Consider the following 17,511-nt stretch of genomic DNA (forward strand, 5'->3'; position numbering starts at 1 on the left):
ATCCCCTTTGTCTGAATATGATTCTTTAACATTTAGTGTACTAGGAAAAATATAATAGGTTTTCTTGTTTTACAAATTGATCAGGTAAAATTCTCTTAAAGCTTTGCTTTCAGTATCATTCAGATTGGTATAATGAGTAAAGTGGGAGCAAACAAGAAAACGCAAGTAAAATTATTAAGACTGCATCCTCCTCCTGGCAAGCTCCGTAACTGTGATCTGACACCGCAATGAACTCATCACAGAAAAAACAAGCAGAAGAAATGCCCAGCGCTAGCATACAAATTACTTTGATCTCCCTATCATTATTGTGAATTTAATTTACAAAGGCTAGGCTGATGAATTATTACTTCCATCTTTATATTTTTAAAACAGAGGTAAAAAAACTCTTCATTTAAAAATATTTTCTAGATTAAACATGCTGTCATTACATAATGTACCTTGATACTGAACTGTTGACAAAGGCTTTCTAAATAAAATGTGACATCTTATACATGTATAATTATAACACGATGATACTCATGTTCCATTTCAGTAAATCAGCTACAGTTGTGTATTAAATACTTTACATTTTTAACACATATATTTTGGAATGCATTTGCATATTTAATTTAGTATTCTCAATTGGCAAGGTGTAAGTACAAGTTTACATTATGTAAGAGTGGATCCTGTGATGGTCTGGCTTCCAATCCAGGGCTTGTTCGTGCTTTGCTCCTGAAGCTGCTCGGATAGGCTTTTCTTTCTATGAAATGCATCAAGCAGATTTAAGAATATTATATTATTTTTTAATGTATTTACAATCATTTATTTAAATTTAGTTAATCCATCTTTCTCTATGGTTGTAAATTGTCCCTGTGAGAGCGTGGTACCCCATATAGGGCTGGGTTTTATTATGGAAGTCAAGTTGGGGAGCATGCACTGGTACAGTGCATTGCCGCACCCACCACACAACAAAACAGCTCAGGATCCCGGTTAGCAACTCCCAAGGCAGACACGGGGTCCAGTCCCACCCTCCGGAAATGACCTTCTATCTGCCACAACCCGGTATTACAACAACAACAACAAAAACATTTATTTATATAGCACATTTTCATACAAATAATGTAGCTCAAACTGCTTTACATAATGAAGAAAAGAAAAATAAAAGACAAAGTAAGAATTAGAATAAGACAACACTAATTAACATAGAATAAGAGTAAGTTCCGATGGCCAGGGAGGACAGAAAAAAAAAAAAAAAAAAACTCCAGACGGCTGGAGAGAAAAAATAAAATCTGTAGGGGTTCCAGGCCATGAGACCACCCAGCCCCCTCTGGGCATTCTACCTAACATAAATGAACAGTCCTCTTTGTATTTAGGGTTCTCATGGAAGGACTTGATGATGATGGTCATGTAGACTTCTGGCTTTTAATCCATCAATGTAGGAACATCACGGTGCTTCGATTAGGTGGTGGTGGTGCAGGTCTCCACCACAAAAAAAACGGGAAAAGAAACAGCAGAGAGAGTAGGGGTTAGTACGGATTTTAGAGCCACCACAAATAGTTATTATAATGAATTGAATATACAGAGTATCAGGATTAAATGAAGGTGAAGTTATCAGAAGGCCATGTTAAAGTAATGTGTTTTCAGTAGTTTTTTTAAAGTGCTCCACTGTATTAGCCTGGCGAATTCCTACTGGCAGGCTATTCCAGATTTTAGGTGCATAACAGCAGAAGGCCGCCTCACCACTTTTTTTAAGTTTTGCTCTTGGAATTCTAAGCAGACACTCATTTGAGGATCTAAGGTTACGATTTGGAATATATGATATCAGACATTCCGATATATAAGATGGGGCGAGATTTTTTAAGGCTTTGTAAACCATAAGCAGAATTTTAAAGTCAATTCTGAATGACATCTGTAACCAATGTAGTGACATCAAAATGGTGTGCTTGGATTTTCTTTTCCTAGTTAGGATTCTAGCAGCTGCATTCTGCACTCGTTGCAAACGATTTATGTCTTTTTTGGGTCTTCCTGAGAGGAGTACACAGTACGTCTATAGTAATCTAGACGACTGAAAACAAAAGCGTGAACTAATTTCTCAGCATCTTTCAATGATATAAGAGGTCTAACTTTTGCTATGTTTCTTAAGTGAAAAAATGCTGTCCTAGCGGTCTGATTAATATGCGATTTAAAATTTAGGTTACAGTTAACAGTTACCCCTAAGTTCTTTACCTCCGTCTTGACTTTTAAACCTAATGCATCAAGTTTATTTCTAATAATCTCAATGTCTCCATTTTTGCCAATCAGTAAAATTTCTGTTTTCTCTTTATTTAGCTTGAGAAAATTACTATTCATCCAATTAGAAACACAAGTAAGACATTGTGTTAGTGAATCAAGGGAATTGGGGTCATCAGGTGCTATTGATAAATACAGCTGTGTGTCATCAGCATAGCTGTGGTAGCTCACGTTGTACCCCAAGATAATCTGACCTAACGGAAGCATGTAGATTGAGAAGAGCAGCGGACCCAGGATAGAGCCTTGTGGAACACCATATAGAATATCATGTGTCTTTGAAGTATAATTACCACAACAAACAAAGAATTTTCTACCTGCCAGGTAGGATTCAAGCCAATTTAAGACACTGCCAGAGAGGCCCACCCATTGACTAAGGCAATTTTTAAGAATGTTGTGATCAATGGTGTCAAATATGGCACTCAGATCTAAGAGGATGAGAACAGATAAATGGTCTCTGTCTGCATTTACCTGATCCAGCCACTCGGGTTGGCAACAATGAGGATCCTACGAGCTAGATCACCCTCGGGGAATTGCGCCACATAGCCGTAGTGCTGTAACTGACACCCCCTCACAATGCAGGTAATGTGCCTCATTCGGGACTCCATGAGCAACCGCTCATTCGACACAAAGTCAAAACAACGGTACCCAAGGATTTTCCGGAGAAACACAGTACCAAAGAAGTTCAGTCTTTGTATCAGGTCACTGGATAGCGTCCATGTCTCGCAACCATATAGCAAGACAGGAAGCACCTTTTGCATAGATAACGGGAGCACCACACACCCCTTTCCAATGACCTCATGACCCCCATGCTCTCCCAATCTGTCTCCTGACTTCACATGAATGTCACTGCCAAGGTAAGTAAACCTCTCGACAAGGTCGACACTCTCTCTGCAGACAGACACACTGCTGATGGCTGTGCCTAAGAGCTCATTAAAAGCTGGGGTCTTGTTTTTTATTAGGACACTCACAAGTCCAGACACTTAGACTCCTCAATCAGTCTCTTGAGAGCCCCAATCAGAGCCTCCATTGACTTTGCAAAGATCACAGCATCGTCAGCAAAGTCAAGATCAGTGAATCTTTCTTCACCACAGATGCCCATTGTGTAAGGTCCTATGTTATTTTCCCCTTTATACTCTTTATTGTGTAGCCATTAATAAAATGTCTAAAATCCCATACGCTTACCAATCTGTGATCAGGTACTTTAGAACTACCTCCCACTTTCCCTTCTACAACTATAACCTCAGGCAGTTAGACAGAGTAAATAAACAGGCTGGAATTGAGTTACACATTTAATTTCCTATTATTGATAAAAATGCCCAAAAAGATTAAAGAAGCAGACTACAATGTGAGTATTGGGAAACCATACCCTTACAGCCTAAGTAGCAGTGCATCTTGTGTCCATAGGCAACTCTCGGCTTATCTTCAGTCTAGCTTGCTCTACTACCACATGGCTTTTGAATGGAGTTTTGAAACAGGCTATGTGACTATATCAATATGGCTCTTGAGATAGAGTTGTCTTCATCATGGTCTTCTCTTCATGACCAGATGGTAAGGGAAACAGAGGTAAAGGCAAGGTGACCAACTTTATGCCATTCTGACAACAAAACAGTAACCAATGTGGTGGCATGGTACATAATGGCTTCCGATTCAAAACCAATCATAAACAGCCATACTTTAGACCAATAGAATTAGTTTATGTGTCCCTTCCTAAACCATCTACCAATGAAAGCACTAAGGTACAACTCATCCCCCAGTTGCTTTGTTTAGTTAATGTATGGCCTTCCTGTGGTAAGATGGCTTATAGTATAGGCTCATGTAAGTCCAAACACAGTCACCCTTGACAAGTTGGTCTGATGCTCCATCCATCTCACCATAAATTCCTCATCCTATCTCAGACCTAAAGACTGGGGGTGTTGGTTAGGTAAATATCAATGCACCTCTGTTCTCATGAATGAAGTAAAACATGCCTCCTGAAACATTATCTAATGTTACATTTGCTTTGTCTATTTTACAAATAAAGACACACAAAATATCAACTTATAGGTTTGGGTTTAGGTTTCTTTATTTAGTCATGTTTACACAGGAAAACATGAAATTTGCCTTCTCAGTTGCATCTAATAACAGGTAACAGACAGAATGAAATAAAACAGACAAATAGAAATAAGAAAGGTTAAGGTAAGGCAGTTAGATAAAACATATTTATACCAAAAAAAAAAAAAAAAAAAAAAAGGTAACAGGATAAATATCAAAAACTTAAACATTATCTCCGATATTTCTTATTGAAAAGTCGTATGGCACAAGGAAGAAAGGAGTTTCTGGAGTGATTTGTGTGGGTTTTCAAAGCACCTATCCTTCCTGATTTACTGAAGTTTAGTTCTACATGTAATGGATGTCTGTCATCAGTTGAGATGATTTCCAGTTTCTTTAGCATTGCCCTCTGACACACACTAGTCAAATCATCTACATCAGCTTATATGCTAGAAATTAGTTCAAAATTAGTTCAAAACAAGCTAGTTTCTGCCTGATGCTATGCTTTAGCAATAATTAAATGGAAAAATAAGGATTCAAAATCCCCCTCAATAAAAGGATAAGTGTCTGTGTGTCCCTTCAGTTGCTACTGTATGTCTTAGTCATTCCAAAAGATGTTGCCTCTACTCTATTGAGGCCTATTAAACTTTTGAATTAGGTCCCCACGTAGCTTCCTCTTCTTGAGATTAAACAGGTTTAGTTCTCAGAATCTTTTTGAGAGTATGACATGTCTTAACTCCTAAATGCACCTGGTTGGTCTCTTCTGCACAGGTTCAAAGTCTGCTATGCACAGAATACTCCAGGATGTAGCTTCACTAGTGTGTTATATTTCCTTAGTACAATGTTTCTTGATCTATATTCAGGCTCTTCTGGTCTGAGGAAGGAAGTGGAAAGTATGTAAGGGGTGGTGTTACATTCAAATCCTTCCCCTGTGAACTCCTCAAATTGGTGAACTCTAAAGAAATACACCATACCCACACGTTTGGCAAAGCTGGTTTGATATTCATCACATGTTGTTTACAGTTTGCTTAGACTTCATGATAAGGGTGCATGGGTAGGACATTGTCCTACTACTATGGTGTCATAGTGGCCAGTACTTTTAGCATGGATGAAAGATAAGGATGAGTTATCATAGGCCACCAAGGTTTTAAAGTAGTTTTAAGAATTTGAAAAACACTTTAATGGTTTACACGTACCGTACACCAAATTGCTACAAAAGATAGCTATACAGTTGTAGCAATGGGTCAAAATAGTTGCAAGACTTTTGCTATGGCAAAATTTGTTAAAGAATTTCTTTCAGTAGCTGCTGAGCAGATTTGCATTGCTAAAGATAAAATGTTGAAACAGATTTTCCTATTGCAAAATACTGTAGCATGCCACTGTGAAGGTATATCTTAGGACGTCGCAGAGCAGGAAACGTACCATGCTCTTTAAGTTGTAGAATAAAGACAACAGCTGTCAGTATGTTGTCACACTTTTCAGCTGATCTAATGATTGTTAGTTTAGCTTAATTAAATATATAAAATAGGTTTACTACTGTCACAAGGCTATTCTCAATTTTCTCTTTCGCAGTTTGATAAAATGTAAATGGTTTATTATTACATGAGATTCACAGGAGTATCAAGAAGAAGTGAATAGACACAAATCTTTATAACGGGCAATATCGTCTCAGTCTCATTTGGCCCTCATCCCCATTGTGAATTACATTTTGTGACACTAGTCCAGAAACTTGGCACACCTCTGGTCTAAAACTATAAAGGAGCAGAAAATGGGATTTATTACTTTTATAATGAACCAACTGCATGTGTAGATAGACTACTAAATCAACAGGGATTTAAAGGAAAATGTGAAAAATAGCCATATAGTGATTAATAAGCTAGGCAAGGTACATATAATAATGTAGGTCAAAGTTTATGTTGTTTTGTTACATTGCTTAAGATGGTTTCTAATACAGATTTGTCATACTGTGGCATTTTATACAATTTAATTACATTTACTTCTTCCTGTAAAGTATTATATGTCATCATTAAGCATGTGTTGCATAAAAAGGAGGACATTTGTAAATATTAATACTTTCAGCAGGCAGCAAACTGTAGAGATTTTTAACACTTCTTAGGAAGGCAGTGTGCTCCTGTGCATTGGGAATCTACCTTCAATCTGTAGGCTGCAGGTTTATATATATCTTCCCACTTAGTTATGATCCAGATTGAATATGTCTGGGCTTTAAAAAAATAAATGCAAATTACAAATATTGTATCAAATGGCAATTGTTGTGTGTCAGCGTTCACAAATGTATTTTGAAATGATTAATTTTAAAGAAGGGAATGTATTACCAGTTTCACCACATAAAGCAGTTACACTTACTTGTGTATGTATAGTATATACTTTTGACCAATAATGTGAAAAAATACCTCCACAGATAAATTAGGAGTGCAATGTCAAAGAAGAAAATTCAAATGCTGAAGAAAATTCAAATGTACAGTGCATCTGGAAAGTATTCACAGCGCATCACTTTTTCCATATTTTGTTATGTTTCACTGCGGTGGGTTGGCACCCTGCCCGGGATTGGTTCCCTGCCTTGTGCCCTGTGTTGGCTGGGATTGGCTCCAGCAGACCCCCATGACCCTGTGTTCGGATTCAGCGGGTTGGAAAATGGATGGATGGCTGGATGTTATGTTTCAGCCTTATTCCATAATGGATTAAATTCATGTTTTTCCTCAGAATTCTACACACAACACCCCATAATGACAATGTGAAAAAAGTTTACATGAGGTTTTTGCAAATTTATTAAAAATAAAAAAACTGAGAAATCCCGTTTACATAAGTATTCGAAGCCTTTGCTCAATACTTTGTCGATGCACCTTTGGCAGCAATTACAGCCTCAAGTCTTTTTGAATATGATGCCACAAGCTTGGCACACCTATCCTTGGCCAGTTTCGCCCATTCCTCTTTGCAGCACCTCTCAAGCTCCATCAGGTTTGATGGGAAGTGTCGGCGCACAGCCATTTTAAGATCTCTCCAGAGATGTTCACTCGGATTCAAGTCTGGGCTCTGGCTGGGCCACTCAAGGACATTCACAGAGTTGTCCTGAAGCCACTCCTTTGATATCTTGGCTGTGTGCTTAGGGTCGTTGTCCTGCTGAAAGATGAATCGTCGCCCCAGTCTGAGGTCAAGAGCGCTCTGGAGCAGGTTTTCATCCAGGATGTCTCTGTACATTGCTGCAGTCATCTTTCCCTTTATCCTGACTAGTCTGCCAGTCCCTGCCGCTGAAAAACATCCCCACAGCATGATGCTGCCACCACCATGCTTCACTGTAGGGATGGTATTGGCCTGGTGATGAGTTGTGCCAGGTTTCCTCCAAACATGACGCCTGGAATTCACACCAAAGAGTTCAATCTTTGTCTCATCAGACCAGAGAATTTTCTTTCTCATGGTCTGAGAGACCTTCAGGTGCCTTTTGGCAAACTCCAGGTGGGCTGCCATGTGCATTTTACTAAAGAGTGGCTTCCATCTGGCAACTCTACCATACAGGCCTGATTGGTGGATTGCTGCAGAGATTGTTGTCCTTCTGGAAGGTTCTCCTCTCTCCACAGAGGACCTCTGGAGCTCTGATAGAGTGCCCATCGGGTTCTTGGTCACCTTCCTGACTAAGGCCCTTCTTCACCGATCGCTCAGTTTAGATGGCGGGCCAGCTCTAGGAAGAGTCCTGGTGGTTTCGAACTTCTTCCACTTACGGATGATGGAGGCCACTGTACTCATTGGGACCTTCAAAGCAGCAGAAATTTTTCTGTAACCTTCCCCGGATATGTGCCTCGAGACAATCTTGTCTCAGAGGTCTACAGACAATTCCTTTGACTTCATGCTTGGTTTGAGCTCTGACATGAACTGTCAACTGTGGGACCTTATATAGACAGGTGTGTGCCTTTCCAAATCATGTCCAACCAACTGAATTTACCACAGGTGGACTCGAATTAAGCTGCAGAAACATCTCAAGGATGATCAGGGGAAACAGGATGCACCTGAGCTCAATTTTGAGCTTCATGGCAAAGGCTGTGAATACTTATGTACATGTGCTTTCTCAATGTTTTTATTTTTAAAAAATTTGCAAAAACCTCAAGTAAACTTTTTTCACGTTGTCATTATGGGGTGTTGTGTGTAGAATTCTGAGATTAAAAAAATGAATTTAATCCATTTTGGAATAAGGCTGTAACATAACAAAATGTGGAAAAAGTGATGCGCTGTGAATACTTTCCAGATGCACTGTAAGTTAAGCATGGACACCTGTAAAGTAAATTGATTTTCAAGAAAAGCATTATGTATGAAGGTCAGTCAATACTCCAAATACTATGTGTCTTGAGTGGTTTTCCATAAAATCAGTTGAGGACTCTTTATTTTAAGAGAGTAAGTCAAAAATTACCTACATTTTGTGATAGCTTTATTTGGAGTGGCTATGCAGTTTTCTCAGTACACATATGGAAACAAGTAGTCACATGATGTCAGTCACAATGTTCAACCCTGATCAGTTTTGATTTTTTAAGACTAAACATGGTCACTCTGTCCTCCATTTGTACTGTCACACACATGCACATAGGAGGCAACTAAAGTGCCTGAATGAGAGTAATTCTATGCCAGACCAGGGGGTTGGCGGAGTGCAATAACTCTTTCTCTCACTCCTCTGCAGACCAGTTATGGGAAATTCTGCCTGGCCCCGATGACATCACTTCCAGTTCCAGTCTCAGTGACACCACTTCTGGTTCCGGGCCCAAAGATGGTGTCACTTTTGGTCCAGAGCACAATGACATCACTTTCGGTGCCGGCCTCAGAGATGATGTCATGTCCGGTCACAGGTTTAGCGACATCATGTCCGGTTCCAGCCCCAGAGATGAAGTCACTTCCTCTAGTCTGCCTTACAACCGCCTTCTTTTTGCCAGCAAGTCAGTTCTGTACTGGACTCAAACCTATTCACGTCTCTTGTGATTATTGACTTAATTTTGCAGCCAGGGAATAATATACAGGTGGCTGCCCCAAACTTTTTTTTGGCTCTTTGTCGAATCTTTTGTGACAGTACCAAAGAAGAACAGCTAGCTGTAATCCATTTTATTAATCTGAAGGTGCACCAGGGACTGAAATCCATGGAAGGCTTTCTACACAATATGAAGACATTGTTTTACAGTGTTTATGAAAGAATTGAGAGGTTAAAAAATGGCTGGACATTGTTAAGCACAAAGAAGGAGGAAAACATCTGTCGGTGTCACTACCAATAACAACACTGAGCAAATTTTTGCCATGATTTTGATGAACTGACAATGATTTCGGGCCCTGGAAAAAAAAAAGAGAGAACCTGTCTGATCAAGGTCAAAACTTGACCACTGTGACCACAGACACATCGCATTCCCAGTTTTGCTTGGGGTAACCTATATAGCCAACCCAAACAAAATTGTCGTGAAAGTGCAGATAATTAATGACTTACCCAAATAAAATGAAGATTCCGCAACCAATTTTATGGATGAGGAAGGCACATAGCAAAGGACACATCGAGTTTGGAGTTAGCTAGTGTAACAGTCACTTGTAGTAATGCAATGGGATCAACATTTTTTTTTAAATTGCATTGGAAGCTTTTATAGCTTTAACTACAAAAACCAAGAAATGCATTTCAAAAAAAACAAACAGTTGGGTAACATTTTAGTTTAGGTACTGAAAACGCATCTATTACTCATTTACTGTTATGTAACAAGATCTTAACATACACATCTTTTGCTCTTTATAACACTTACAAAGCATCAGTCAAGTGTTTCTACATCTCTGGGATGTGACCTACTGACAAACCTTCACTTTGGAGTGGATTGAGGTGGCTTAACACATGTCTTTTGATATTTCATATTTAGTATAAGACCTGTGAATCCTTCCTATCAAGTACTTTACCGTCATGTCAATATGTAACTCTGCACAGAGATGAATAATCTCTCTACTGATAAGTGTAGACCAAAACAAGGGTATGTTAAGGTCATGTTACATAATCGTAAATGAGTAATAGATGCAGTACCTAATTTAAAGTGTTACCAACAATGGATATCATAAGCTGTAAATGTTTTTGTTGTCTTTTTATATGAAGTGTTTTTTTAATTTATAAATGTATTTTTTTTGTCAATGTTACTGAGTTTCCTTAATAAATAATACAATTTATTTAGGATATGTTTGAAGAAGTTAAAGCTTCTTATCTCTAGCTATATTAAACATTACATCAATAAAACACAAGGGGTGCCCTCAAGTCATCTCCAAACCTGGAGTGAATGTCAAGTAAGCAATGGTACATGATCAAAGGGATACTTTATTATAAATAAATCACATAAAGGGAGGAGTAACAGTAGGTGTAGCAAAAAATGCATAAAAAGATTTAAACAAACAAATTCTGAAGTTTTTCTGGGCCTTCATTTACATTGGCCTTGTTCAGTTTGTCTAGTGGAGTGGCTGGACCACCACCAGGGTATGAGCCCCCTAGCAGCCCTTATTTTACATCATGGATCAGTAGGGCCAGCACAGAACAATGGCCTCTGTGATTTCTTGTATGAACCGTCACTACAGCTTCTTGAATATTAGCATATCTAATGGTCTAGGGAACATCATTGTTGTGGGAGGTCACATTCCCTCTTGCCAGTAACCAATTCAGGAGGATCTGTTGAAACTAAAAAAGCTTCCGATTATTGTTCAGGCTGTGGTCCAGGATTAAATGACTGGCATAACTAAAGAGCATAAATAATTATAAAGATATCAAGACGCCTAAGATAAAATGGGATTTTAAGAAGGATGCTGAGGCATGTAGATGATAATACACAATACTTAAATAACAGTACCATTTTAGCCTCTGTTTTTGTATGCGCTGCTGCCATAAATTGACTGCTGCCTAATAAGATAGAGGTGCTGGAGCAAAAGGTAGGCATAAAAGGCTTGGCCAGAGTCACAGCCAGATCCCAAAAATCAATCTATAATCTTGTGTAAGATTTTAACTCAGTAGGTTAAGCCTATTCTTCCATATTAAGAGTTCATAATAGATTTTGGATTTATCCAACTTTAATATTATGTTATATAGCCTGGTTATAATTAGGTTTTCACCCCCAAATAATGTTGTACCTTTGTTTTTTGTAGTTTATTTTAAAAACTGGAATTGATAGGGTTGGTGGCACACAAAAATAGTAGTCAAGTCTTGGTGTCAAAGTCATTAAGAGTTTTATTAGTAATAAACACATAAAACAGGTTACCTTACACTTGAAATGTCATTTATTATTACAGTATGTGTTACTAACCATTTTAAAGGTTGTACTGGAAATGATGTCTGCCAGCAGCGATGCAAAGCTCTGTGTTAATAAAAACAGACCTCGGCCCGTCTGTTGTGATAATCACAGTATTGACTTATAAGAACTTCTTTTCATACAATCTGAAATGGTGGTGACGACCTCTGGGGTACGGACAGAAGGTCTTGGTTTTGTTGCATTGCTCATAGTGCTACATTTTCGACAGTTGTTGAATTATGTATTTAGCAGGAGCACAGACAATGGAATATTGTTTCATGAATCCCTCATGTGTCAGTTTGATGGAGCCTGTAGAAAAATACAGCTCCACAATCAAGATATGCTATTCCTATGAATAAGCCATGTCTTTTCTACTAAAGGTACACAGATACTGTACCAGAACTAACAAAATAAAATACAAGTTGTAGGTTCTGCTTCACTGGTCTGTGTTTGCTGCTGGTAAAACCAGTTCTGGACTTTTTATTGTGTGTGAGACTGCTTTTTCATGTAGTCTTTCTTTCTTTTCTTTGTTAAAAATAATGAACCAGTGTAATCATGAAATTCACTTACTTTTAAAGGATGCTGTTGTGTTTAAAATTTTTCTGGTATAGTTTTATGGAGTAAGGCCATATGTCGTTAATAAAATTCTTAAGGGACTCGCTGGGAACTGAGAATTTCAGCAAACCTTTGTCATTCTAGTGTATTTAGCTGTGGTGGTGATTGTCTTCACTGTCTTTTTGGTGAAGACAATCCATCTGGATATACTTATTCACACACCCATAGAGGACCAATTTAGAGTCAACCATATCTGTGTGTCTGTGGGACTAAAGCAACTGGAAAAAAAAAACTCCTGATGACACATGGACAATAACAGGCAAACTGCATAAAGACAGTGCCTATAAAACATAATCACCCCCCCTGGAGGTTTTCAGATTTTATTGTTATACGACATTACATTATATATCATACATTATATCACAATGGATTTAATTTGGCTTTTTGATATTGCTCAACACAGAAAGACTCTTTAATGTCAAATAAAAAAAATCAAATCTCTGTAAAGTAGCCCAATTTTATCACAAACACAAAATAATTAATAACGTAATTATATACCACCTTTAATCGGATACCTCCTAAATCATCACTGGTGCAGTTCAATGGAGGTCACCTGTCTGTAGTTAAGGGGTTTCAGTTGATTGTACAGTAGTGTAAAAGCACCTTACCTGGAAGGTCCAGCTTGTGGTGAGTCAGTATGGTGGCTTAACCTACACAAGGAAGACAAAAGAGGACTCCAAGCAACTTGATGAAAAGATAAGTAGTACAATTTAGGGAATTGACTGTAAGAGTGCAGGGCCGGCTCCATGCTCCCTCTTCTCATTTGTGGAGCCTCTTGAACCCAACACCGTTGATAGTCATAACCGGGACGAGCTGTACAAATGAGGACACTACATAAAGCAAGGAAAAGTTGCAAAGTGCTCAAGTGCTTTTATTAAAAATAACTCAAAATCAAAGTGTTCAAGAAAAATACAGTACTCCAAACTACAGTATCAAATATATAATCCAAAGATTCAAAAAATTTACACCATCCAATGTTTGACCTCATCATAACATTCATGTTGTGACTTTAAGAACTCTTTAGTCATAGGTAAATAAATCTGGGTATCATCAGCATAGAAATGAAATACCATATTTGCGAAATATGAACCCAAGGGGTAGCAAAGAAAATAACAAAGGACCCAGAATAGTGCCCTGTGGAACACCATATTTCAAATGAGCAGTACAGGAAACTACAAACTTGTAACCAACAGAAAAGGTCCTATTAGTGAAGTAAGATTTAAACCAATCTAGTGCACCCCCTCGGAATCCTAACCACTTATCCAGCCTTGACAATAATATGTTATGATCGATGGTATCAAAGGCTGCAGTTAAATCCAAAAGCACTAAAACTGTGGAAACCCCAGAGTCAGCTGAAAGTTAAATATCGTTAACAACCCTGAGTAAAGCTGTTTCAGTGCTCTGATAAGTTTTAAAACCAGACTGAAAAATTTCTTGACCACCATTACAATCCAAAAAATCAGAAGCTGCTGCAAGACAACTTTCTCAAGTATTTTAGATAAAAAAGGTAGTTGAGAAATCAGTCTAAAATTATTTAAGTCTTCCTTACTAAGGTTAGGTTTTTTTCAATAAAATACAATATTAAATAGTCTTTTCCTGTTGATAAATGTCAAAATGCCAAACTAAATATACTGTAATTTAATGTTGTATAGGAATAAAACATAATAACTTCTAAGGGGATGGATATTTTTTATAGACACTGGTTATTGGCCTGGCCACGTTTCAAACCCAGGCTCATGGAGCAGAGAGGTAGCTGTGCCAACCACTGGCAAAAGTTACTTACTATTTAATTAAGTACAGTATAACATCTTTTAAGTCTGTTGAAACAAATCACCAATTTGTTTCAATTCAAAGTACTGTTTTAGAAGCAAAGGACAAAAAGAAGAAACAAATGAAATACTGTAACAGCATTTAATAGCATTAGCTTTGCAAACAATGTGACAAGTGAAACATCTAAAGATCCATAAACAAGATTTCCCTTGGCTAGAGGCATCAAACTCAGTTTCTGAAAGGGAAGTGTTGGCTGCAGGTGTTTGTTCCAACATATGTTTTGTTATTTTGAGGCAGGTTTTGCAATTAATTAAACTTGCTAGACGAAAAAGCTTACCTTTGGTTTTTATCTACAGGGTCAAAATCATGAAAAGTGGACGGTTTACTTCTATTTGAACTTTACAAAGTATATTCTTATTGTAGATATAGGTTTTATCATACAGATAGTTAATTTTTTTTACCTTAATTAATTTGCCTAAGATTAATTGACTTTTTATTTTTAACCAATTGAAAATGAGCTGCAAAATACTGAGTAGCTAAATTTGTGAAGACATTCATTTGGCTCAATTTTCCCCGATTGGTATCTATCATGATGTATATATTGTGCATGCAAGCGACTAAATGGAAGGGGAGTAAGGCCAGGTGGATTGGAGGTGGATTCAAATTGTTCTAGCATGGTGTGGATTGGAGGAGAAATGGAGTGGGGGTTATTCTGAAGGAACAGTATGTCAAGATGTTCTGGAGGTGAAAAGAGTGTCAGACAGAGTATTGATTATGAAGCTGGAAATTGGAGGTGTGATTATGAATGTTGTTAGTGCATATGCACCGTAAGTTGGGTGTGCAATGGGTGAGAAAGAAGATTTTTGGAGTGAGTTGGATGAAGTGATGAACAGTGTACCTAAGGGACAGAAAGTGGTGATTGGAGGTGATTTCAATGGGCATTTTGGTGAAGGGAACAGAGGAGATGAGGAGGTGATGGGTAAGTATGGTGTCAAAGAGAGGAATGAAGAAGGTCAGAGGATAGTGGATTTTGCCAAAAGGATGGACATGGCTGTGATGAATACGTATTTTAAGAAGAGGGAGGAACATGGGGTGACGTACAAGAGTGGAGGAAGATGCACACAGGTAGATCACATCCTATGCAGAAGAGTTAATCTGAAGGAGATTGAAGACTGCAAAGTAGTGGCAGGGGAAAGTGTAGTTAAGCAGCATAGAATGGTGGTCTGTAGGATGACGTTGGAGATCAAGAAGAGGAAGAGAGATGGGGCAGAGTCAAGGATCAAATGGTGGAAGTTGAAAAAGTAAGACGGCAAGGTTGAGTTTAGGGAGAAGGTGAGACAGGCACTGGGTGGCAGTGAAGAGTTACCAGACAGCTGTTAAACTACAGCAGATATAGTAAGGGTGACAGCAAGAAGGGTGCTTGGTGTGACATCTGGAAAGAGGAAGGAGGGAAAGGAAACCTGGTGGTGGAATGAGGAAATACAGGAGAGTATACAGAGGAAGAGGATGGCAAAGAAGAAGTGGCATAGTCAGAGAGATGCAGAAAGTAGACAAGAGTACAAGGAGATAAGGCGCAAGGTGAAGAGAAAGGTGGCGAAAGCTAAAGAAAAGGTGTATGAAGAGTTGTATGAGGGGTTGGATACTAAGGAGGGAAAAAAGGACCTGTACCAATTGGCTAGACAGAGGGACCAAGCTGGGAAAGATGTGCAGCAGGTTAGGGTGATAAAGGATAAAGATGGAAACGTACTCACAAGCAAGGAGAGTGTGTTGAGCAGATGGAAAGAGTACTTTGAGAGGCTGATGAATGAAGAGAACGAGAGAGAGAAGAGGTTGGATGATATGGAGTTAGGGAATCAGTAAGTACAACGGATTAGCAAGGAGGAAGTAAGGACAGCTATGAAGAGGATGAAACATGGAAAGGCTGTTGGTCCAGATGACATACCTATGGAAGCATGGAGGTGTTTAGGAGAGATGGTAGTGGAGTTTTTAACCAGATTGTTTGATGGAATCTTGGAAAGTGAGAGGATGCCTGAGGAGTGGAGAAGAAGTGTACTGGTGCCGATATTTAAGAATAAGCGGTATGTGCAGGACTGCTGTAACTACTGGGGAATAAAATTGATGAGCCACAGCATGAAGTTATGGGAAAGAGTAGTGGAAGCTAGGTTAAGAAGTGAGGTGATGATTGTTGAGCAGCAGTATGGTTTCAGGCCAAGAGAGAGCACCACAGATGCAATGTTTGCTCTGAAAATGTTGATGGAGAAGTTTAGAGAAGGCCAGAAGGAGTTACATTGCGTCTTTGTGGACCTGGAGAAAGCATATGACAGGGAACTGTGGTATTGAATGAGGAAGTCAGGAGTGGCAGAGAAGTACGTAAGAGTTTTACAGGATATGTACGAAGGAAGTGTGACAGTGGTGAGGTCTGCGGTAGGAGTGACGGATGCATTCAAATTGAAGGTGGGATTACATCAGGGATCGGCTCTGAGCCCTTTCTTATTTGCAATGGTGATGGACAAGTTGACAGACGAGATTAGACAGGAGTCCCCGTGGACTATGATGTTTGCTGATGACATTGTGATCCGTGGCAATAGTAGGGAGCAGGTTGAGGAGACCCTGGAGAGGTGGAGATATGCTCTAGAGAGGAGAGAAATGAAGGTCAGTAGGAACAAGAAAGAATACATGTGTGTAAATGAGAGGGAGGTCAGTGGAATGATGATGTGGGAAGTAGAGTTGGCGAAGGTGGATGAGTTTAAATACTTGGGATCAACAGTACAGAGTAATGGAGATTGTGGAAGAGAGGTGAAAAAGAGAGAGCAGGCAGGGTGGAATGGGTGGAGAAGAGTGTCAGGAGTAATTTGTGACAGACGGATATCAGCAAGAGTGAAAGGGAAGGTCTACAGGACGGTAGTGAGACTAGCTATGTTATATGGGTTGGAGACGGTGGCACTGACCAGAAAGCAGGAGATAGAGCTGGAGGTAGCAGAATTAAAGATGCTAAGATTCGCACTGGGTGTGACGAGGATGGTTAGGATTAGAAATGAGGACATTAGAGGGTCAGCTCAAGTTGGACGGTTGGGAGACAAAGTCAGAGAGGTGAGATTGCGTTGGTTTGGACGTGCAGAGGAGAGATGCTGGGTATATTGGGAGATGGATGCTAAGGATAGAGCTGCCAGGGAACAGGAAAAGAGGAAGGCCTAAGCGAAGGTTTATGGATGTGCTGAGAGAAGGCATGCAGGTGATGAGTGTAATAGAGAAAGATACAGAGGACAGAAAGATATGGAAGAAGATGATCCGCTGTGGCAAACCCTAACAGGAGCAGCCGAAAGAAGAAGAAGGTATTTATCATGAAGTGCTGTTTGTCTTTAAATACAAATTTTGAAAAAAAATGTTCATATATACAGGCAGAAATGTGTAATGCAACAGAATACAAACAGAAACAACAATACCTTTTTATTATAAAGAAGAGCTGTCTTGTAAAAAATAAATAGGTTTCAACAAAACAAAAATGCAGCCCTCAAGGTAGTAAGTTGGAGACTACTCCATCATT

The 17,511-nt window shown here is 38.9% G+C and overlaps 1 protein-coding gene across 1 annotated transcript in view; it reads left to right on the forward strand.

Moving 5' to 3' along the window:
- LOC127529475 (uncharacterized) overlaps positions 1–16,037 on the forward strand; it is a 109,736-nt gene extending 93,699 nt beyond the window's left edge. Inside the window, exon 2 of the mRNA XM_051933218.1 lies at positions 15,681–16,037. The gene's annotated coding sequence lies outside the window, so the exon portion shown is untranslated. The remainder of the gene's footprint in view (positions 1–15,680) is intronic.
- The last annotated feature ends 1,474 nt before the right edge of the window (positions 16,038–17,511 follow it).

Source organism: Erpetoichthys calabaricus, chromosome 10, assembly GCF_900747795.2.
Source record: "Erpetoichthys calabaricus chromosome 10, fErpCal1.3, whole genome shotgun sequence".
NCBI classification, from domain to species: Eukaryota; Metazoa; Chordata; class Cladistia; order Polypteriformes; family Polypteridae; genus Erpetoichthys; species Erpetoichthys calabaricus.